Source organism: Cupressus sempervirens, chromosome 3 (assembly GCF_028749045.1).
Source record: "Cupressus sempervirens isolate cs-2001-9-10 chromosome 3, ASM2874904v1, whole genome shotgun sequence".
Classification (NCBI taxonomy): Eukaryota; Viridiplantae; Streptophyta; class Pinopsida; order Cupressales; family Cupressaceae; genus Cupressus; species Cupressus sempervirens.
Genome location: NC_143120.1, coordinates 1,067,772,566 through 1,067,796,609, shown reverse-complemented (window position 1 = coordinate 1,067,796,609; position 24,044 = coordinate 1,067,772,566). Strand labels below are relative to the sequence as shown.

General features: G+C 35.3%; 1 long non-coding RNA gene and 2 pseudogenes across 2 annotated transcripts in view; all 3 read right to left on the bottom strand.

Moving 5' to 3' along the window:
* LOC149570429 (rhazimal reductase 1-like) overlaps nt 1-24,044 on the bottom strand; it is a 70,525-nt pseudogene that overhangs the window by 43,089 nt on the left and 3,392 nt on the right. Inside the window, exons 6-7 of the transcript XR_016362939.1 lie at nt 14,676-14,854; nt 14,325-14,573 (exon numbers count right to left, since the gene is read on the bottom strand). The product of XR_016362939.1 is annotated as a rhazimal reductase 1-like (transcript). The remainder of the gene's footprint in view (nt 1-14,324; nt 14,574-14,675; nt 14,855-24,044) is intronic.
* Nucleotides 16,839-19,238, bottom strand: LOC149570431 (uncharacterized). The gene is made up of 3 exons (XR_016361805.1): nt 18,195-19,238; nt 17,783-18,003; nt 16,839-17,185 (listed from the first exon to the last, which is right to left on the bottom strand). It is a non-coding gene; the product is annotated as an uncharacterized LOC149570431 (long non-coding RNA).
* LOC149570430 (G-type lectin S-receptor-like serine/threonine-protein kinase SD2-5) lies at nt 20,783-23,120 on the bottom strand (annotated as a pseudogene).

The following is a 24,044-nucleotide window of genomic DNA, read 5'->3' as shown; positions in this document are numbered from 1 at the left end:
TGAATGCCACAATTTAAGCAAAGAACAAAAGTTTAGGCTTACCTTGTTCGAAGCTAGCAAAGGCTAGGCACATTTTTAAGTGTCTTCATCTTGTTTGTTTATTTTTTCATCTTTGACATGCGTTCTTGCAAGAAATGTTTGGCAATTTTTTTAAAAGTTTTTCTTTGGCATGCATTCCCTTTTTTTGTTGATTTGCTTTGCGCTTAACGAGCAAGCAATAAGAAAATCCCTACAAAAAAATATGGGTTAGGGCATAGTTACCAAATAAGATTCAAAACACAAATTGGTTAGTTTCCTCAAACATTCAAATTATCCCTTTTCACCAAGTGTATGCAAGGAATTGCAAGCTAATCACAAAATGATCTCTTTTTCACTCTTTGTTTTTTACTAGTCAACAAGATTTGATTTATTTCTCATGATTTTGGCTTCAAAAATAAAAGTAAAAAGAAAAGACCCTTACTAAAAATGAGAGATTTTTCTAAAAATGTAAGAATTTCAGTTGTATCTACTCATTTGCTCACGTGGGAGCCACTTTGTCAAAATAGACCATTTTTAGTAAATCGAATATTTGAACATTGATATGACACATAAATTAAAACTTCAAAGAAAAAAACCCCTCTATAATTTTCAGACCTATCCAAAAATATAGATTTTACTGAAAAATTCACTGATTTGCACCCGAAATTGCATTTTGGTGGAAAACAAAAAAATCATTCAAAATCATGAAAATCAATGTAAACAAGTCTGAATTTCGGACTAGAGTCTCCCTAGACTACCACCACCCTCCAAAAAAAAATTCAGACTTGTATGATAAACAGTTTGGAAGATATGAGTAAATCTTTCAAATTTCTATTGTTATCCTCAACCAGTCTGCATAGAGTTAGCCTTAATAACAAAATGAGAATCAAGTGAAAAATAAATTGATTAGATCTAATGAGTTGCTGTAAAAATCATAAATGAGAATGAAACTAACATTTAAATAAGAAAAATGGAGCTAGAAACTTGGTTTCTGCCCCACGGTGGGCGCCAAAAATGTACACTAAAAAGGGTGCACTTCTCTAAACTATTCTATCTGAGGTTCTCCATAGATTGGAAAACTCGAATGCTGACTTAGAGCTCCCTAGTCATGGAGTGCAATGGGCATAAAAATGAGAATATAAGAGCTCTCAGCTGAGCCTTAGAAACGTAGCCCTTGCTAGTAAACCACAAAATGGGAGATTCTTTAGACAAGAGCAAGAGTGCTAGTATCAAAGAACTCTTGGATCATGCAATGCAAAAATAAAACTATATTATGATGAGATGTGCAATGCAAGCTATGCTAAAATGAGATGGGAATGTTACAAATCCAACTATTAAGCTATGTGATCTAACTATTTGCAAAGAAACTACACTAACATGCAATATGATCTTAAGACTAATATGAAGTGGATGAAAGAATGAGACAAGAAATGAGAAGTTCTCCAAAAGCTCCAAGAAAACTTGTTAGAAAACCTGCAGCATAACAATATTCAAGAGTGTGTCCTCATATGAGGAGAGAACCCTCTTTTTAAAGAAAATTGGATGGTTGAGATCAAAAGACAAGAAATGGTTAATCAAGGGTGGAGAATAATCCTTGCCTAATTTTTGACATTAAAATGTCCTTAGTCAAAATAAAAGGCTCCACTCATAGAAAATTATGCATTTTTGTAGAAAATGATTTTGTTTTGTCAAAATGGGAGGCTTCTCAACACATGAAAAATTACACTTTCATGTGTAGACAAAATATTTTGTCAAAATAGAAGGCTCAGTGAGGGTTTCGCAGAGTATATCTTGTGTCACAATTTTGTGGGTATGGTGTCTATTCTCTTGCATGTGGATTTTAATTCCATGTTTATTTTAGATCTATTATGGGTTATGTGGAAACAATTATATTCTTTATTGCCAAGTTTCCTTTCAAGTGGTATTAGAGCTATGATTTTATTATTGTAACCCTAGATTGAATCCATGGAAATGCATGAGAGGATAAAAGAAAGGGCAAGATATATGAATGATTTATTGCAGATCTGAGAGTTTTGGATTTTTTGTTATGATGCGATGTTAAAATATTTGGGCATGTGAAATTGTTGGACAAATGGATTTTTTGGATGTTTTCATTTAAATGAGGGTTTTGGGGGGTAGCTTGCAGAAATGACTTCCTGGGTAAAAATAGACCTCACCATTGGATCTGGGTTGACATTTTCATAAATTTTGATATATAATATGCCTTAGTTTGGCCATGTTCAAAGGAAATGAAAGAGTTTTTTTGGTTTCAGCCCATTATGGCTGTCAAATTTAATCCCATCAAAATTTTTGTCACAGAAAAAATAAAAAAATGAAAAATCGCAGTGAAAATGGTAAAAAGACTGTCTTAGTAAAACGGCCATAACTTTCTCTCAGAATATCGGATTTCAGAGTTCTTATAGGCGTTGAAAAGCTAATTCAGAGCACTACAACATGGTATAGGTTTGGTTTTGTGATTTTGAGATTTTGTTAAGTTTTAAGAGCCCTAAAGTCATATGTTGTTTATTTTGAGCACAAATTAGGGCATAATTTGGGCATACGGAGTCAGATTTTGGACTTCGAGTAGTCAACGGAAAGATCTTGGAGAGCTCTACTCATTGGTTTAGATTTAGTGTAGGTTTGGCATGATTTATTTGTTGATATATTAATCTAAACAGTTTATAGATATATTTTGACTATGGTAACATTGTGAGTTTATGGCATTGGAGATTTAAGATTTGATGTCATTGTATACTCAATTCATATTTCAGTTTGGCCTCATAATTATATGGTTATCAGTGTTTGATTTGGATATGTATGATGACTTATTGGATCTACAAGTTATGCAGTGTTGTAAGCGGTCTATACTTACAGGTTGCATTTATAGCTTGGTTATGGGTTGTTTTTGCCCATTGATCTTTCATTATTGATGCTTATTCAGATTGGTGGCTTGGATTTGGGTTGTCTATGCCCTAAGTCACATGATTTGCTAATTTTTCTTCATGTAGAAGGGATGAGATGTTGTTACCTCATACAGTCATGGTGGAGGATTGTGGTTGACTATTTTACACTGACAGGTTGGACACTTTGAGAGACAGATGCTCGATTCATGGATGTGATCATAGTGTCATAGATTTTGGCATGACATGATTAGATATACAAGTACATCCTTGATATTCATTAGCTTAGATTTTTCTGATTCAGTTATGGTGGTATATCTTCTTGGTTAAGGATCATGGTTATTTCTCTTGGATTAGAGAAGTATTTGTTGGGATGGTTGATGGTTTCAGTAGGAAGTCCGAGGGGTAGTCACCTGATATGAACTTGAGAGGAGATTGTTCTTAGATGAGTCTTGGTTGGAGACTTGGGTATCTTGATGAGCATTCTCATTCCCCACTCTTGGTCTACTCGACGGTTTGTTACTTGAGAGGTATAGCCCATTATTTCTCTCAGTTGCATTATATTTATGCTTATCTTTCATGGATATGGATCTTGAGCTATGGTACATGAGTTAGTTATGGAGGGTTCATTTGAGAGATGGTTAAGCATTGGTTATCTCCATGTGCATATGTTGTTATGCTGATTGATTTTTGGGAGATGGTTTTATATTGGGCATAATCCTTGGTTTAGGAATGGTTTATGAGTTTGATCTTCTTGTGAGAGGCTTACATCCATGATTAGTTATATGGTATAGTTTGGGTTTTGTTGAGGCTTTTTTTGGGGGTTTTATGGAGGAGATCATACTTGCATAGTTTACATCTAGAGGTGTGTGTAGAAGGACATGATACATGTTATCATTTGCATGGTTTCTCTGATCTTAGTTATGTTCCTGGATGTTCGATTTTGCCTACATTGGATTTGAGATTGGTTAGAGATTGTGATCACTGGTTTATGTTCATGTGAGAGATGACATGGTTATTCTTTTATCTCTTTCCTCTGTTGGTTGTGGAGAATTTGGGAGACTATTGGAGACTTGTTATGAGAGTTGTTCTTGCAAGATATCAGTTTATGTATTGTGGATGTCCTTGATACTACATGGATTCACTTCTTTGAGATGTGTTGAGTGGATTGGTTATAGATTTGACATTATCTTTTGCAGTGGGAGCTTCTTGGTATATATGTGGCAGGTATTGCTCTTGAGGCTTGTAATTGTAGGTTGTAGATTGGATATGTCAGTGATATGAGATTCACTTTTTATACCTTCGAGGTATGGATAGTTGGATGGGTTTGGCACTTGTTGTGGGTGCTATTTCAGCTGTGGATATTTTTGACAACTACAGATACATGTGATTACCTTTGGATCAGGTTATTTGTGCCTAAAATTTCAGTTGGTACAGGATTTTATGATCTTCTAATGTGACAGGTTGGGTGGTTTTCTCTTTTGATGGCTTCTATGTATGTCCAGTGGAAGTGGCATAATAGGAGGTGAGATCATTCATGTTTGAGATGCTAGATACTTTGATTTTGTTGTGGGTACCAGGATAGAGCACTTGGTGTAGTTTGATCCATGATGGTGGATGTGCTAGGAGGGATTGTTCCCTTGTTCATTTATGTGGCTATGGATTGACCCTATGCAATGTATACAACAAGTGGGAGATTTTTGAGATAATGGGTGTCGCACACATTGCATAATATTGTTATATTTTATTATTTTATTTTATTATGTAATGTTGTGCCTAGATGGACGTGCAACATGTAAAGATTCTCATAGAATATTCTTGATGAGTTGTATTGTAACATTGTGATAATATTTCATGTAATTATTTAATATTGGGGAAAAGAATTAAATGCCCAATATTAAATGTGGGGTCAGTGGATTAGGTAGCACATGGTTTTAGCACATGGTTTATATAATACCACTTAGTGGTTTTGTGGGACTTGCTACTATATAAGCAGCCACAAGGGTAGTTGTTGTAGAGAGTAAGAGTGAGAAAGGCAAGAGTCGAGCGGGACAAGGCTTGATAGGTTAGCCAAGGGAGCATTTGTGAAGGTTGGAAGCATGGCATAGGATGTGTGGATTCATGCTTGTTCACATAGTTTTCTTAGTTGTGGCTATGGCCATGAAGGCTTCCATAGTTGTATGGCAATGGTATTTTTGTTGAATAATATATGGTGATGGATGCTTTTGGAGGCTAGGTTTTTTCCCTCAATGAGGGTTTCCCACGGTATATCTTGTGTCACAATTTTGTGGGTATGTTGTCTATTCTCTTGCATGTGGATTTTAATTCCGTATTTATTTTATATCTATTATGGGTTATGTGGAAACGGTTATATTCTTTATTGCCAAGTTTCCTTTCATAAATTTCTAAAGATAAGAAATAATTCAGAATAAGAAGTTCTGCAATATGAATATAATATATGATGCAGTGCAAGGTAGGAGAATCCCCAAAGGAGATGTATTAGGCCCCAGCTATACAACCACATAGCAGAAATACAACAGCAAGAAGCAACAATGCAAGATATGATACCAAATTACAATTCTTGATTCATAGATAGATAACTGATTACATGCAATATGCCCAGCTGTAAGGCCTTCTAGGTTAGGGCCAATTCCAAATAAAAAATTACAAAATCAGTTGATCCAACTTACAACCAATCTCAGCTAGTCCAAATACACAACTAGATAAGAACACCAAGAAGAATCCATACTTGTACCCACAGGTCCACCAAGAGATCCTCTAGTTCCTAAGTTGCAACTCTAGCTTTGCAAATTTCCATCTATCCTTCCTTCTATCCCCACTCCATAATCCAATATCCAAGTGTAAATTGTCTCACATTCGGCACTCTATCCACACATTCACAACTCCATCACAATCTTGTTGTAAACTACCTCACATTCGGTGCTCTGTCCACAGACTTAGGAAAACTCACCCTTCAGCTGCTCCCACGAATCATTCCTTCATGAATGAATTACTAGAGACTCCACCAAAACCTTTGATTATACTAATCTAAGAGACAAGTTAGCCCAAAACACAAATTAAATACAAATATATAAATTGAATGGCACAAGTCGACCTGCAACAACAATTAAATGTCTACAAATTGATATTTGAGTAAAATTGTGATATCTCCTAGCTTCGATTGAATTAGAACTCGTTCTTCAAACCATAGGTATAAATCTAGGTCATATACAACCCCTTCAATGCACAAAGGATGATTCCCCCAAAAAAAGTGTGCATCCATCCTAAAAGTCACCCACAACAGACTGTCATGCGAAACTGCTAGAAATTGATACTTTGGGAGAATTGCCATATCTCCCAACCTATAATGAATTAGGACTTTTTCTCTTGACACAAAAAGATAATCTAGGCCCTCTTTAATCCTTGAAGTGTGTAGCTTCTCATTCATTAATAAAAATTAGTTACACACTCTACAATAGCCACCTAGAAACTAAAAAAATGCAATTCCGACAGCAAGGTTCAAACAGTTCAAAATTCAACTTAATCCATCCAATCTCTATGAAATCATGAGGAAAGGTTCCCCAATGTGCCTCCAACACATCCCTAACTATAAAAAGCATATCTCCACCAAAATCCATGCTAGATGCTTATGCATCAGACTCCCTAGGTAAATAGAAAAGTGTGTCCCGCACTTTGATGCTCAAAGAAAGATCAACAACAAAATTCATCTTTACCAAAGGCTTCCACTCCAACAAGGAAAAGAAAACCAATTTGCACATCATCCATATCTACATCATTTTGTTAAACACCAGAATCTCAAACATCTGATCAACATGCTCACACCCAAGAACAAACTAAACATAATTCTTTAACAACAAACCTTCATCCACATCAACAACCAGTGAATCCATATTAGTAGCAACAAACCACACATCAGTAGAAACAAACTCCACATCAATAGCAACATGTAGATCTTCATCAACAAGTTCCAAATGCACAACACCAACAATCTCATTACTCACAACAAGATGTTTAGCAACACACAACTCATCACCAACAACAACTGGATCATCCATGACCAAGTTCTCTACAATTTTCATGTTAGACTCAGCCAACTTATCATGAAAACCAACCTCTGTCCTAGCATCAACAAGGTCAGCAACAACCTCTAGTTGTTTTGCAAGTTATGTATCAAACTTCACAAATTGATCAACAAAACCAAACTCAACCAACTTGACCTTGTCATGTCATCTTCTCTCACGAACAAGTCTCTTAACTGACCAAACAACTCTCTTCTAGATTGGTAGACTCCAACTCCACAAATATCTACATAATTCCTTCTTCAGCCCATCCTTAACTTGATCAGCCAAGCTAGCTTCAAACCGAGTAGACATCTTAGAAAAATTACTCTCCACCACATCACATATATTTGCAACCATCTCAAGGTCCAATCCTCGTGAAGCCATCTCCCAAGATCTTTGTAAACCCTCTACAATAAATCCTTCCTACACTCCTTATGACTAAACTAAATTGTTTGCAAGTCAGATCACAACCTGCCACCTTGCATGAACAATCAAGAACCACATCACAAGTCCAAGACCACGGATCTACAATCCACACTCTCTACGATCATGTATCAACAAGATCAATTTCAATCTTTGTATCCATTGATCCATCTGCAAGCCCTCTATAATTGTAAGTCAAAACCATGATCTACCACCTCACAACCAAGAGATCTAGGACTCCATAAAGAAAATACACCACTAGATCAAGATCAAATTAGATCTACTTTTTGAACCCAAATCTTAGTGCAAACTGCCTTAGCTTTGGCGATCTGTCTACACACTTAGGAACAACCTTTGCTCTAATACCACTTGATGTAGTGCAAGGTAGGAGAATCCCCAAAGGAGATGTCCTAGCCCCCAACCATACAATGACACAACAGAAACACAATAGCAAGAAGCAACAATGCAAGATTTGATACCAAATTACAATTCTTGATTCATAGATAGATAACTGATTACATGCAATATGCCTAGCTATAAGGCCTTTCAGGTTAGGGTCAATTACAAATAAAAAATTACAAAATTAGTTCTACAAGATCCAACATGATCCAACTTACAACCAATCTCAGCTAATCCAGATACACAACTAGATAAGAACACCAAGAAGAATCCATGTACCCACAGGTCCACCAAAAGATCCTCTAGTTCCTAATGTAGAAGTTGATGAAAGCCAACTTCATAGCTCGCCAAGATCACCTACACCAAGATCACCTGCATGTAAATAACCTGTCGAAGGGAAACCAAAGAAGGAAGAGGTGGAGCTTGGAAAAACTAAACGGACTAAGAGAGAAGATATTGCAAACAAAAAAAAATGTATTTCTATACAATATGCATTGAAAATGAGTTGTGAAATACAATGAGAGAGCCTGAATATAAAGGCCTCAAGGAAGCTTGTAGAACAAGTTGGAAAGTGCTAAAAGATAAGGTTGACAACCAAGCATACATCCACAAAATGTGGGTCCTTGAACAAGGTGAGGAGATAAGTATGACTTAGATATGAACAAACTCTCATGTTGTCAACAACTCCTAGACTACAACTATTAAATAAATGCATTAACCTAAGTAAACTTAAGTAAAAGAATAAATAATTAATAAATAATTATTTACTCTAACACCCCCCCTTAAGTGCAGCTTAGGGGAATGCCTTAAGCTCACAAAAATTAAGATGAAATGTAGAATGAGTCCCAACAACGAGGCCATGTTAGGTACCCATGTACAATGCAAAGAAATGCAAGCTCTGGAAATGGGGAAAGAGAGAAAACTACATGGGAAAAACCCTCCTCCAAAAAGAGGTAAGAAAATCTAGTGAATGACTGAAGAAGCCTTCAACTAGAGGAATGTCCCAGAAAACAAGAACAAGAGAAGATCATGAAGAGCATCATTGAAGCATGAAGGAGCCATAAATTCTATCATTAGAAAGAAACTAATGATCTGAAGAACCTCCATGGAAGAAGCCACAAATTGAGCATGTCTATATGGTAGATTATCCATCTCACCAAAATGCATAGATAGCTAGCCACTACAATCACCTAGTATATAGGATCAAATACTGAATACATAGCTCACATTATCAAACCATCAAACCAAGGAAGCATTAGAACAATAGAATGTAGACGGGGTGAGATGACAGGCAACTAAAAAAGTGGGCCAAAATCCTCTGTAGAAAGAACCAAGAATGATGAAAGAGTTGAATAAGTACAAACACCTATAAAGGCATGGTCATCAACTCTGCATGGGCCTAATGTCGTGGAAGGGACACTCACTTGAAAAAGGAAGAGGGCACAAAAATGGCAACAACTATCCCCCCATGGTGCTTTATAAAATAGTGCAAGTACAATTGTCTCAAAACAACGTTCCTAAACTTGAAATGCAAGAGTGGCACTTTATCTTAGTGTGTTTACATAAAGATTCCTACAAATGATAGCTACAATGATCAAAAAAGGAAAAAAGTTGATACAAAAGATAGTATAGCCCAAAACAAAAGATCCCATACAATGAGAACGATCCTCAAATCTGGAACATCCATGATATTCACCATAGACAAAATGCCAAAAATATGATAGAAAGAGCATGGGGTAGAATCTGAAGGAAATGATAGCATTTCTAAAAATATGACAAAACTAGCTTTCCAAAAATATAACGCTTTTAAAAAACGGAGATGGGACGCACAAGAAAATCTTGCTAAAGTAAAAAAATAGAATATTTGACATCAACTACAAAAATGGGCAATAAAATTGCATCAAAACCTAAAAAACCTAACCAATGTCTTTGTCTCAGAACTAGCTTTCTGGTGCTTCTTTTGAATTGGAAAAATACCTCTGTATGCTCAAGTTATGGCCAAAAAACTACAAGTAGGTCAAAAAGGACCCTAGAGAGCTTCTAGTTGTGATGATGAAGTGATGAAATCATGATGATGTTAGCAAATCATGCCATTAAAATTGACAGCCACTAGGTTGTCATAGAAAAAGGGGCCATGTGACATACATAGGAGGTTGATGTGGCAGGCTGACGTGGCAAGTGCCAACATGGCACCCATGCTAGGTGTCACCCATGGAGTGTGCCAAGTGTCTGAAAAAGTGTCCACACGAGTAGTGTGCAGAGAGTTGATGGATTGGAGATCACCGCTAGTGGCAGTGGTTGTAGGGGTAGCTGCCATCGATGTCACCGTGGCGAAGGCAATGAGCAGGCAACATCATGGTGGCCATGGAGTGGCGATCGTAGGCGGGCTGTGCCGCAGTGGCTCCATGGTGCTGCATTGGTGGAGGAGGCCACAGAGCGGTGCAGGGGTGGCATCGCGACGGCACGAGGGCGTTGTTGTGGTGGCGCTCCTTTTTTTTTTTTTTTAAATATCATCCGTACAGTCTATATGGCAGGCTTGGGCAAAAAAATTTGCCTCTTGGAGCTCCTGTCACCAAAATCGGCAAATTTTATATGAATCTTCATTGTAATGGGCCTTCTGAACTCAATGGCAGTGTCCATTTAGGTCCAAAGTGCTCTAAAAAATGTTCTTCCCCTAGATTGAAAAAAAATGCACAAACAAACTAGGGTTTGTGTCTCTAAATTGCGACTTCAAAAATCCTTCAGCCAAGAAGCAGCAAGGAGGCTCTGATACCATGTAGAAGTTGATGAAAGCCAACTTCACAGCTCACCAAGATCACCTGCATGCAAATAACTTGTTGAAGGGAAACCAAAGAAGGAAGAGATGGAGCTTGGGAAAACTAAACGGACTGAGAGAGATGATATTGCAAACAAAGAAAAATGTATTGCTATACAATATGCATTGAAAATGAGTTGTGAAATACAATAAGAGAGCCTGAATATAAAGGCCTCAAGGAAGGTTGTAGAACAAGCTGGAAAGTGCTAGAAGATAAGGTTCACAACTAAGCATACGTCCACAAAAGGTGTGATATCCTCGAGCAAGGTGAGGAGATAAGTATGATTTAGATAGGAACAAACTCCCATATTGTCAACAACTCCTAGACTACAACTATTAAATAAATGCATTAACTTAAGTAAACTTAAGTAAAAGAATAAATAATTATTTACTCTAACACCTAAGTCATAGCGCTAGCTCTTCAAATTTTCATCTATCCTTCCTTCTATCCCCACTCCATAATCAAAGATCCAAGTCTAAACTACCTCAAATTTGACGCTCTATCCACACATTCACGACTCCATCACAATCCTATTGTAAACTGCCTCACATTCGACACTCTGTCCACAAACTTAGGAAAACTCGCCCTTCAACTGCTCCCATGAATCATTCCTTCATGAATGAATTACTAAAGACTCCACCACAACCCCTACTTATACCAATCTAAGCCACAAGTCATCCCAGAACACAAATTAAATACAAATACATAAATTAAATGCCACAAGTCGGCCTCCAACAACAATTAAATTTCCAAAAATCAATATCCAAGTAAAATCATGATATCTCCTAGCTCCGATTGAATTAGAACTCATGCTTTGAACCGTAGGTAGAAATATAGGTTCTCTACAACTCCTTAAATTTGAAAAGGTTGATTCTCCAAGGAAAAGTGTGCATCCATCCTGAAAGTCACCCATAGCAGACTATTGCGCAAAACTGTCAGAAATCAATACTTTAGGAGAATTTCCATATCTCCCAACCTATAATGAATTATGAATTTCTCTCTTGATACAAGGAATTAATCTAGGCCCTCTTCAATCCCTGAAGTTTTCAGCTTCTCATTCATTAAGGAAAACTAGTTACATGCTCTGTAATAGGCACCTAGAAACCAGAAAAATGTAGTTCCAGCAACAAGGTTCAAATAGTTCAAACTTCAACTCAATCCATGCTAGATGCTCCTGCATCAATATAAAAGGCTGAAATTACATGGAAATAATACTTCAAACTAATCTTGATTGCAGTGACAGGGTCAAAATGTTGGGTATTCCATAGTTTGGTGGTGACAAATATATCTTCCCTATTAACAAGTCCATTTTGAAAAGCTGTATGCAGAGCTTTTCCCAGTGGCTACTCTGACCTATAAAGGTTTGCTGTGTCGAAATGGCAGTAACCTACCTATAAATTTAATTGTTGAAAGAAACAACCCAATTATCATAAATTTTATCATATGTTCATTGTGTTGCAAAACAAGATGTAGTTTTGAATAGAAAAGATACCATAACCCTCTCAATGGTATTACCCTTTAAAAACATCAACCACGCTAGTGAGCAAAGCTTTTGGTAAGTGTTTCAACCTAAATAATCTAAGAATTTGAATATAAGTTGAAAAAATAATTCAAGGACAAGTCAATGCTATTGCAAAAGTATATCCAACACAGAATAGACAAGGAAAAGGCTCTTCTGCTTAAATCCAACTAAATAATTATGTCCAACGCTTCTAATTATTATATCAAAGTCAATGTTACTGTAGAAGTTTATATAATTAAGATATATAAGTGAAAAAAGTTTTAATTAAGTCAATAGGCTTATTGTGGGAGGTTTGCTCCCAATTTTTAGTTTTTTGCCCGACCATTTGATAGTTTAAAACCCATTTTTTAATATTTCTAAAAATGAATTATTTTTATGATACTTTCTTTTTAAAATTGTAATTTGTCTCATTTAAAAAACTTTCCTAAATTTCAAATAGAATAAAGTTTAAGTTTATAACATATAATATAATAAAGTTATTTAAATGTAATAAGGAATAAATCATACAATTAAAATTTTGATGTAAATGCAATTTTATTTATTTTTATAATAATTATATATTTTAAAAAATTATGCTCATTTTCAATAAATATAGTTTGATTTTTATTTTATTTAGAATGAATTTGTTACATACTTCACTTATCTATATATGAGATATAAAATATGTAACTAATTTTTTGATTTTATTATTATATTTTGAGTAATTTTAAATATCAATTTTAAATATTAAAAATTAGATTTAACATTAAATATGATAGAGTTATTTAAATGTAATATGGAATAAATCATATAATTAAAATCTTAATGTGAATGTTAATTTATTTGCTTTCATAAGAAAATAATATGCTCCTTTTAATTAGTTTAATTTTGAAATTTGATATAGGCTTCAATCTTAAGTTTACAACTAACATATTATATTAATTCATTAAAGACGAGGAGTTCTGATTGATATTTTTTCCAAAATAATTTTCATAATTTCTTTTATATGTCACAACCTATCAGCTCATCTTTTACAAGTTCATTTTGTTGTTTGGCATGAAAGTAAATATTTATGTGGATATTTCGTTGACTAACATATATTTATTTTATTAAGATGCTTAATTTTGGTAGATAGTATAATCAAGGAATATATCATCTTTATCACTTATGTTCAATTAATTGAACTACAACTCTTTGATATCTATGATCAGCAAATTGAATTATAATTCTTTGATAGGTGTGATCAACTAAGAATTGAAAATACAAAATTATTCACTTACTTTTGCAACTACAGAAAAATACAAAACAAATTAATCATTGTTATTTTTAGATTACTCTGTGTATAAGTATTTGAATCAATGTTTTAGATTACATTCTATAATCCATCATCAGAATATTGAAAACAAATAAAAAATATTAATTAAAAATATCCTACACATTCTAATCCAACAGTAATCATAATATCGATCCAAAAAGAAAATCAAATAATCTAAAAAGCAAATTAATTAGCCTTCAAAAGTACCAGTCTCTCAACCTACTAAAATCAACAGTGTTTGCAAGTCAACCCAAACTGCAGAGCTTAGTTTTTCTTAAATTCTCATAGACATGACTTTTTCTTAAATTCTCTCACTCTTGCAATCCCCAGTCAGGGCAATGTTCATATTGCCCATAATTCTTGGGTGTATCCCACATCTCGCTATAAATCTAGCTCAGTCTTTGTTATGTCCATGTGATGACCAAGTATCCTTCACCTAGGAGTATTAGCCGAGCTCACTCGGTCACTGCATCAACCGAACTGTCTCAGTCCCTACCTGACTGAGTGCTCTGAGCTCACTCGATTTCCTTGTCAACCGAGTTAGGTTGGCTTAGTGTTGATCGAGTATCATGTGCAAACTCAGTCCTAGAGTTGACCGAGCTGCTCGGTCACTATAGGTGTCGAGCTAACTCACACTTCGTGTTGTCACTCAGCTTCTTGTTTTTGCCGAGTTCGGTGGCCCTTGTTGATCGATCATCTCCCGAGTTTGCAGAATGTTGAAAATTTAAAATTTTTACAATAAGAAATCTTCACAACTTTCTAAGAAGAAATTAAATATGAATGGCAATGACACATAATTCTGCACTGAACCATGTATTAGCGAAGATTCAAAGAGGAATGAAGATTTGAATTATCTAAATAACTCATTACCTGATCAACTGTAGGAGGGATCTTAGCATGGATCAATAAGTCTTCAATCTTCTTAGAGGAAAAGTTGTTGACCCCAATGGCTTTAGTAAACCCCATCTCCAAGCACTGTTTCATATCCTGACAAGTATACTTCATATCTAATGGCAAAATGTCTTCTTCTTTAGGCTTGGACCCAGATATTGGAGCTTCTTTTCTTAGTTTGATGGGCCAATGGATAAGGTACAGATCAACATAATCCAATTGTAAATTCTTGAATATAAGAAATAAGAAATGATTCGGAATGAGCAGTTCCACAATTTGGAATAAGCAGTTCTGCAATATGGAGATCATATAGAAGGCTGACATTGTAACAAGGAAATCATACTTCAAGCTACTCTTGATTGCAATGACAGGGTCGACGTGTGTTCCATAGTTTGGTGGTGACAAGTGTATCTTCTCTATTAACAAATCCATTTTGAAAAAGTTGTATACAGAGCTTCTCCAGTGGACGACTTGTACATGCTTGATGTGTCGAATTGTCGATAGCCTACCTATAAATATAATTGTTCAAAGAAACAACCCAATTGCATTAATGCTCACAAATTTCATGATTGGTACTCCAAAAGGATAGAATAGAAAGGGTAGGGGAGACAGTTAATTTACACCTCTGAAAATTCCAAAAGGATAGAGTAGAAAGGGTAGGAGAGAGTTAATTTTACACCACTCAAAATTTGTAAGTAGTCAGTTTAAATTTGTTTTAGATTCTGTTTTTAAAATAGATGTGTGCACACGCACAAAAGCAATTAAGTTCATACACAAGATGATTTCTTGTATTACTTGATGTGCACATTAGATGAGAAATATACTAAATTAGGGTGGATTTCTTGGATGTTTTGACCTTTTTAGTGGTCTATTTTAAGGTCTGAGTGTCGAATTAACTAAAGAAAATTGAAAGGTTAAAAAATATTTTTTATGCCTAAGTCTGACTGGAAAATAATGAAGTTGCAGGAAGATATGGCCAAAAAAGTAAAAAAGTAGAACCTAGAGGGTCATGCCGGAAAACAAGAGATGGCCTAGAAATTTGAGCAAGATTGGGAGAAGAAAGAGAGACCAAAACCACATTAAGGGGACTAAAAGGTCTCAAAATGAAGTACTTATATTTTAAGATGGTACATAGCGTCTACAATATAATGTAACATTTTCTACTAGGGAAAATGACCATATCATTTTGATTCATTTCATCTTGATGTCAAGCATTGTCACAATAACAAAAGAAAGAAAATTGAAGCTTACATAATGTAATAAAATAACTATTCCAAAATAGAGATGCATAACACACACAATGCATGGTCCTCATATTGGGATGCTCTATTTTTTCTCATACTACGTAAGATTTTCTATTACCCAAGAAAATGAACATATGATTTGGATGCCAAGTGTAATCAAGCTTGACACACGCACGCATGATATGAGTGCCCAATCAATGCAAGATACATGAGATATCACAATTAATGGGGGATGCATGAGATGATAGATATGTATAGTACACCATGTACATCTACCTAAGTGAAAAAGCTTATCTTATCATATATGAATAATACCCAATAAAGTAAATACCTAAATAAATAAAGTAATGTATTGACACAAACATAAGAGGATAGAAAGGTGCTTTCCATGTTGGCAAGCATTGAGTGATGGAAAGGACTTGCTTGGTGCAAGTTGGGATAATTTTGATGGTTAGTAACCTCATCCATCTACAAGCTTTATATCTCTTGTTTAATTTTACCTTAATTTAATGATAGTATGTCAATGTAATCAATTGTTTTCATTTGGGAACCACATAGATTCTTAACTTTTATGGTTGGCTTCAAGGCATGATACCATTCCACATAAATACTTAACTTTTATGGTTAGCTTCAAGACATGAGACCATTTTGTCACCTATTTGTTCATGATAGACTAATTCAATTTTTACAAAACACCCTCCCTCCTTCCTTCCCTTCCATCAAAAGAAAAATTAATGATTGTCAAAGTTTTAAAATATTTATTCAACAAGTCATTCAACACTATGGTGTCCTCAAAGGATTTGAACAATAATTTCCATCAAAATTGATTTGTTCATTTGACCTCATCTCATTTGACACAAAATATCAATACATTGTTCATCAATCATATATTTTTTAATAAAAAATCTAAATAAAAATATAGCATCATAATCTAAAAAGCTTACAGCATCCCAACTTATTACATCCTCACTTTATATCACAACAGAGTTTCTGTTCTTGGGAGAAGTTATGTGACCTTCAAATTCTAACGACTAGATCTCTCCATCCCAAAATTCTTCAACAGTCTTGTAGGAGTTGGTTGTGCTATTAACATAAATATCCCCATTAAATATCTTAACCTGCTTAACCATGCCAATCTTATCATGATCATCCAGAGTCAAAGACCAATCAAATATTTGAAAATTTGAAAATATTCTCTCTGGGTTATAGCTCTTGGGCAACACACACACTCCCTATTCTAACCCCCATCTTAACATAACCTGCAATTGCATGGCGGTAACATGAGTTTTCAGCCTAGGTTTATAATTTGAAAAAAAATATCTATAGATTCAAATATTATCTTCCCATACTTCTGCTCAATTCTTCCAATACTTGAAGAAAAAAATTCAAAGATCAGATTCAAAGATTCAAATAACCTGGGCTCTAGTCTTCCCATAATTTTGAGAAATCTCATGGATGATGGGGTCATCCATCACTAGATTTGATCCTCATGAAGTATTTGGAGCTCCCAAAGGAGACCATGCACTCACATGAATGTTATGCTTGCTGCAACACTCTCTCAAACTTCTTTTGGTGCCACATTGGATGCATCTCCACCTGCAATTCCATTCCATAGACATCAAAGAATATCTACACAACTTTCTAATATGAATGTCCTAAATTTCTGCACTCTACTATTTCTCCTCACATTCTTGCTTGCTCAATGATATTTTTTATGACCTCTCTAATTAGTTCAATATCATTAACTACCTTAATTTCTTTCCAATTCCATGATTTCTTTTCTTTTCAAAACCCCTCCTCATGACTTCAACTATTATCACAAATAAGAAAGGGAATATGGGGTTAGTTTCTTGTATACTATTGGTTGCCTAGAAGAGTCCACAAAATGTTCCTTTCACCATCATTGAACAGTTTATAGTTGAAATACAAAAACATATCATTTATAGATTACTAAAATATTTATAGGCATCTTTTGTCTTATTTTTACATGATTCCTATCTTATTTTTAGCATGATTCCTAATATAATTTTCTTTGTGATATTGCTATCAAGATTTATTTAACTGTGTGAATTTGAGTCAAACTCATTGACCCATATTTCTCTTTGCTTAAATATACAATCTCCAAGTCCTTTGGCTTTAGCTGTATAAAAACCAATTTAAAGGAAGCTCCTTTTATGTTTTATGGGAACCTACTATTTTCTCTTTAGATGGATGCTTTCACTCCTGACCTCAGACTTGGTCCCTAGTTCCTTAGCATAGGGAAACTAAGACTGCAATATTGAAGATCATTTTAAGTATTGCCAAATTCTTATGGAAATCCAAGATTGCCAATATCTCATGGAAATCCACCAAAGCCCATCATTTCTGTCACATCTTGGTCACATTCATCAAGATCTTCCTCCAAGGCTTTTTCTCTGTGTCAAATAATAAGAACAAGACACGATTTCAAATAGATGTTGCTTAATTTTCTTCAAGTAAAAGATTTGTGGACAAAATGGCTTATTTTAACTACTTTCAAATAGGAATATATGCAATAAACACATAGAAACAAGATTATGTTCTTCACAAAATAGCTTACCATAAAATACACGAGTTCCATACATACCTTCTTTCCCCTTTTCCTCTCTTTCCTTTGTCATATCGTTTCTTCTTCCTCTTGCTATTGTTTTAGTATCCTATCATCCAAATCTACAAATATTGGGTAACAAAGCTCTTCAAAAAGATTAGTGGAATTAAAGATGATGCAAATTGTATGGATTTCTCTCTCCATATTTGCCAAACTCAAAATTCTAAATAGGTAGATAGAGCTTACAACATCTTAGTTTAGAATTGCTTGCAAACACAAGCATGATATTATGAGTTCAAAATAGTAGTGAAGATTCCGAAAGTAGGTACTTGTAGTGTGGGCATTTGTGGATTATAGTCAGTGGACTGGTCAAATGCTAAGTGTAGTTGAGTGGAGACGGTGAATAATATTTGAGTTCTTTTCCCCACCATGAATTTGATTTGGCTTCCATGGGCTTTGTGGATTGGGGGTTTTGTGGGAAGTCCGAAGATGTCAGCCATTGAAAGTTGTTTCCGCTAGATTTAAGTCAAGAGAGACCTCTTTGAGCTCTTCATTGGATGCAGCTGATGTATTTTCTTGGATGCATCAGGTGATGATCTTTAGGTTTTCTACAAAGGGGAGAAGGCTATCACAGCTGTAGAGGACTGTATACTGGACAACTGAGTGGGATGGTATTAGGCTAAGTTCTCTGGACAACTAAGTGGGATGCATGATCAAAAGGCGCTTGATGGTAAAGTGAGATTAAAAAAACTACTTAATAATAGTTTGAACCCATTCTCTGGCGGTAGCCAATTTCCGGTTGCAAGCAACCCCTATTAGCTAAAATCATCTTCACCTGCAATGCAAAATTGTTGAGATTCTATTAAAAGAAATTAAAGGAGTAGAGGCGTGTTTGCTACGCTTTGATAGAGAGATTATATCAATAAGTTGATTTGATTGGAAACATCCAAAATCATGTCATTAATAAGGCATTGAATGGGAAAACTTTTGTAGGGAGGAGTCCACCTGGAGTCTAGCTGAACTGGCGAACCAAACTACCATTGATCTAAGATCTGACTAAATGGAAATGGCGTGTGATCTATGGCCTTTTCTAAAGCAAGTCTGTACTATACACGACCTGGCAACCATTTACTAATAGTTGTTTACTATTGTACATGACCTGGAAACCATTTACTATTAATAGTTGTTTACCGATGTGAGACAATTGTTTGCCAATGTGAGACCGGTAATAATCTGAAACCATGATCTAAAATTCATTTTCCGACAATTGTTTATTGGCTTGAGATCTATAGATTGTAAAACATAATAATTTTTAATAGTTATATTTTTAATAATGAAATTTATATCATTTTAACAAACATGATATTATTATTATTAAAATACTATATAATATTTTTATTAATTTAAATATTCTATATACTATAATAAATTTATTACATAAAAACTAAATTTATACACTTGGGATCCTATTCTCAACGAATACTCATTTCAATCTTCTTCTTTTTTCGCCATGGCAATGCTTGGTTATCTATTTTTGTTTTGTTTACCCTGCTAATATTCTGGTTTCTAGGTGGCTTTGTCTGAGATTTTGACATGGCATTTGTGTGGTAGATGACGAGTTATAGAAAGTGTTTTTCCAGGACTGATGGATGAGGGATCCATTAAGCAACTAATAAAATGGAGAAGAAAAAAAATTGAAATATAAAAGAGAAGTGAGAGCATGGCATAGACTTGCAGGGAGCCATTAGTTAATCAAAGGAAGTTCATGAAATGTAAGAAATTTGACTTGTAGAGTTGCACATGAATTACAAGCCCCCACGGTTCAAGTGCAGAGAAAAGTCTTTGTTTGAAGATGTCATTTTCTCCAATTTTTGTTGAGAAGTATCTCTTGCTTTAGTTTTCTTTTGCTAATTTGCAACCTCCTCTCGAATTGATCTGGGCTTTCTATGAAGGACATATTTCCATTATTTGTATATTTTTATCATCATCCCACTGCTGAAAGAGACAGAGTGAGGATTTTGAACCAAAGATGGTTACAAGATGCATGCTTTTGAGGCTAACCTTACACAGGGGTTGGGCTTAAAAGAATGGTGGTGGCAGCTTATTACCAAAGCTATAATTCATTTCATTCTTTGGGAAGTAGCTTTCAGATAAGTGCAAAGATAAGTGCAAAGAAAATGAAAATCAGAAGTTTCTGGAGGATTGTTTTAATTTCAGTTATTTTTTTAATGAGAAAATTGATAAAACTCCCAGCTAAATTGGGAGCAACCAATAAGAAAGAAATAATAGTTAAGAAAAATATTTTAAAAATTAAAATAGCTCTAACGCTAAACATTAGAAGTGTAAAAACAAATTGTTAGAAAAAATAATTAGAATTGACCAATTGAAAACATTAGTTTCCAAGAAGGACTAATAAATAACCTTTATTACTAAAAAAAATTACATCAAATCTTATTTACAAAATAGTTTCAATGAATTTACATAATAGTTTCAATGAATTAAATTACTGTATCATAGAATTTACTTCACTCTGCTGCAGCCAAAGCACTCTAGTGCTATTACCAGCTAAGAGAAGGAGCATAAAAGAATTTCTCCACAGACAACTAGAAAACATTTCAAATCAAATGGGTCAAAAAAAGTCGCATGAAATACTTATTGTGCATTTAAGCCTTGCAGATTTGTATCTCCCAATTTGTAATTCATTTTACTCACCCTGTAGCTTTTTCTGGTCTGTATCTCCTTATATGTAATAAATTGTGTTACTTATCTCGTCGTGTTGTTTTTCTACATCCCTTCATTTGTTAAAATTTGAGCACTTGAATCAATTAAAATAAGCAGGATCTGTCCGTGGAGAAACCGGTAGTGTCCAAAATGATGCATTAGATTTGAATAGGACGATCTATCTTCCGGATAATCCAGAAGATTCTGCAGTGTAGGAGAATTCCAGATTTGGAGATTCGTATGAGGGAAGACATGAGTGTTGCTTGGCAGGGGAGGAAGAACAGGGGAAACTTTCCAACTCTGTCATCCCCTCCAATGCCTTCACCACAATCGACATTGCCTGTCTGCTCATAAAATCATCCTGAACACACAACATCCCTACCCTTAACATTTTCTCTGCCTCCTCTCTTACAACATCTACTTCATATTTAAGCCTTGAATCTAACAAATATTGCAGTCTCCCTTCTTCGGCCTTCCTCTGTAATACTGAAAATAACCAGTGCCCACAAATATGTCTGCTTCTTTTTCCACTCATAATTTCAACCAACACCACACCAAAACTAAATACATCTGCTTTTTCTGAAATATGGAAGCTCAACAATTCAGGAGCCATATAACCAGGTGTTCCTCTAAGCATAGTTATCACTTCACTTTGCTCTCTGTTTGTCAGCTTTGCAAGCCCAAAATCTGAGACCTTGGCATTGAAATTTTCATCAAGAAGAATGTTTTGGGGTTTGATGTCGAAATGAATAATTCGATGTTCGCACTCTTCATGTAAGTATGCCAACCCCCATGCAATATGGAGAACTACTTTGGATCTGGTATTCCAATCCATCACAAACCGATCAGTAACATGGGGAAATATCCACTTGTCAAGAGACCCATTTGGAAGATATTCATAGACGAGCATTCGATGGAATTTTTTAGCACAGAAGCCGTTCAATCTTACCAGATTGAGATGACGAATGCTGCCTACCGTTTCTACCTCTGGCTTGAATTGTTTTGTTCCTTATCCTGCTCTATCAAGCCGCTTCACTACAATCTTTGTGCCATCGGTCAAAACCCCCTCATTAACTGTCCTGAATCCCCTACTGTCTAATTTCCTATTGAAATTGTTTGTAGCCTTTTCCAATTCCTCGAATGAGAAACGTAAAGTTACCCTAGCAGGCCACTTCTCATCCCCATCCTCAAGCTCGTCCCTTTTCTCTTCTCTTCTCCATTTTCCATATTTTAAAACTCAAAACCCTAATGAGAGAAACAACACAAACAGAGCAGCACCAACAGCAATACAGATAACTATAACTAAGTGATTGGGATGCTTGGGATTCCTCTGGAATTTGATGTAAGCAGTAGAATTGTAAAATCATAACTGAAAAAGGCAGCTTTGCAGGAACAATTCTTGAGGCAAAAGTTTTTGCATTCATCTCTTGAAACCAAACTTGGAGTAGAATCTTTCTCATAGAGATAAGCAAAATATGAAACATGATCAATCTCCAATAGCTCAAAATCTTGTATTGAGAATGTCTTCGGACACACCATAGGAGTGAGTGGAGCACAACCCAAAGTGGGTCTATAGGCATCAATGGGAGCAAAAGCATTGGCCTCTTTTGGACAGTTGCACTGACCATCTGTACAGATACCATAGTCCCCACATGCTCTAGGGTACTCACACATCTTTAACTTATTTGTAAAGTTTGACAAATAGTCAGTAAAAGATGTTCCAGTTTTGGGCTGGAAAAAATAGACCTACAAATGCCCATCTGAATCAATCTTTACTAATAGGGAATTCTTCGGTGTAGGAAGACTAAACGAACTATTATCTTCAGAATAGAAATTGAGCGACTCATTTTCCAACATTATATAAGTTGTGCTTCCATTTGAGTGATACCTAAAATACACTTGAGCGGGCGCAGGGGTTGTATACAAAGCAATCCCATCCACGTTCAAGGATCCATAGTAAAATCCTTGACTTGTATTAGTGGGAGAAATATTTGAAATAAGCATCTGCCCTACCTTCAACTTCTGGCCTCGCAGGAGCATATCAGTAGGATGGTCAAAAGACTGCGACATGGTTCCATTGGAGTTGTTCAATAGAATCAGATTCCCCATTTCTTCCATCATCATTCCTTGGAATGCCCGAGTTGATGTATCTGTAGACCAAACCAGACTTCCATCTGAGTCCTTCAACACAAGATCTCCACTGGAGGTGACTTGAAGGGTTGCATTGTCATGCAATAAATGTTGTCAATGGCGACGATCTTATCATACCCGGGGCTGGCCATATCCGTAGATAAGACTTCTCCAAAGATTTTCTCCGCCTTTCATGATTGTAGGATCACAAAATCATGCCTTTTATGATTGTTGAAAGATATGCTTCCAAAATCAAATATAAATCTTTTATCTTGGGCGTGATTCAAAATCCGGCAAATTCCAGCTAGTGTGCGACAAATTCTGAATGGTGTGAGACAAAATCCGATTGGAGTGAACTCCAAAAGGAAAGTCTATCCACTAAATATAATTGTTGAAAGAAACAACCAATTGCATTAATGCTCACAAATTTCATGATTGGTACTCCAAAAGGAAAAGGGAAGGAAAGGTGGTTTTATGGTCCACGACACTATGCCATAGTTTTTTGGTTTACATATGGTGACAATGATATGGGACTACCTCGTACTCTTTTTCGAGAGGCGCTTGGCGCTACAAACGAGGCATACATACATACCCTACCCCCCAGTGGGATTTGAAATTGTGACCTCTCTTTCAAGAGTACAAGTTCTCCACCACTAGGCCAACTCAGGATAGAATAGAAAGGGTAGGGGAGACAGTTAATTTACACTTCTGAAAATTCCAAAAGGATAGAGTAGAAAGGGTAGGGGAGAGTTAATTTTACACTTTTCAAAATTTGTAAGTTGTCGGTATAAATTTGTTTTCGATTCATCCATATAAAAATTTGTTTTTAAAATAGATGTGTGCACAAGCACAGAAGCAATTATGTTCATACATAAGATGATTTCTTGGATAACTTGATGTGCACATGAGATGAGTAATATACTAAATTAGGGTGGATTTCTTGGATGTTTTGACCTTTTTAGTGGTCTATTTTAAGGTCTGAGTGTCAAATTGACTAAAGAAAATTGAAAGGTTAAAAAATATTTTTTTTATGCCAAA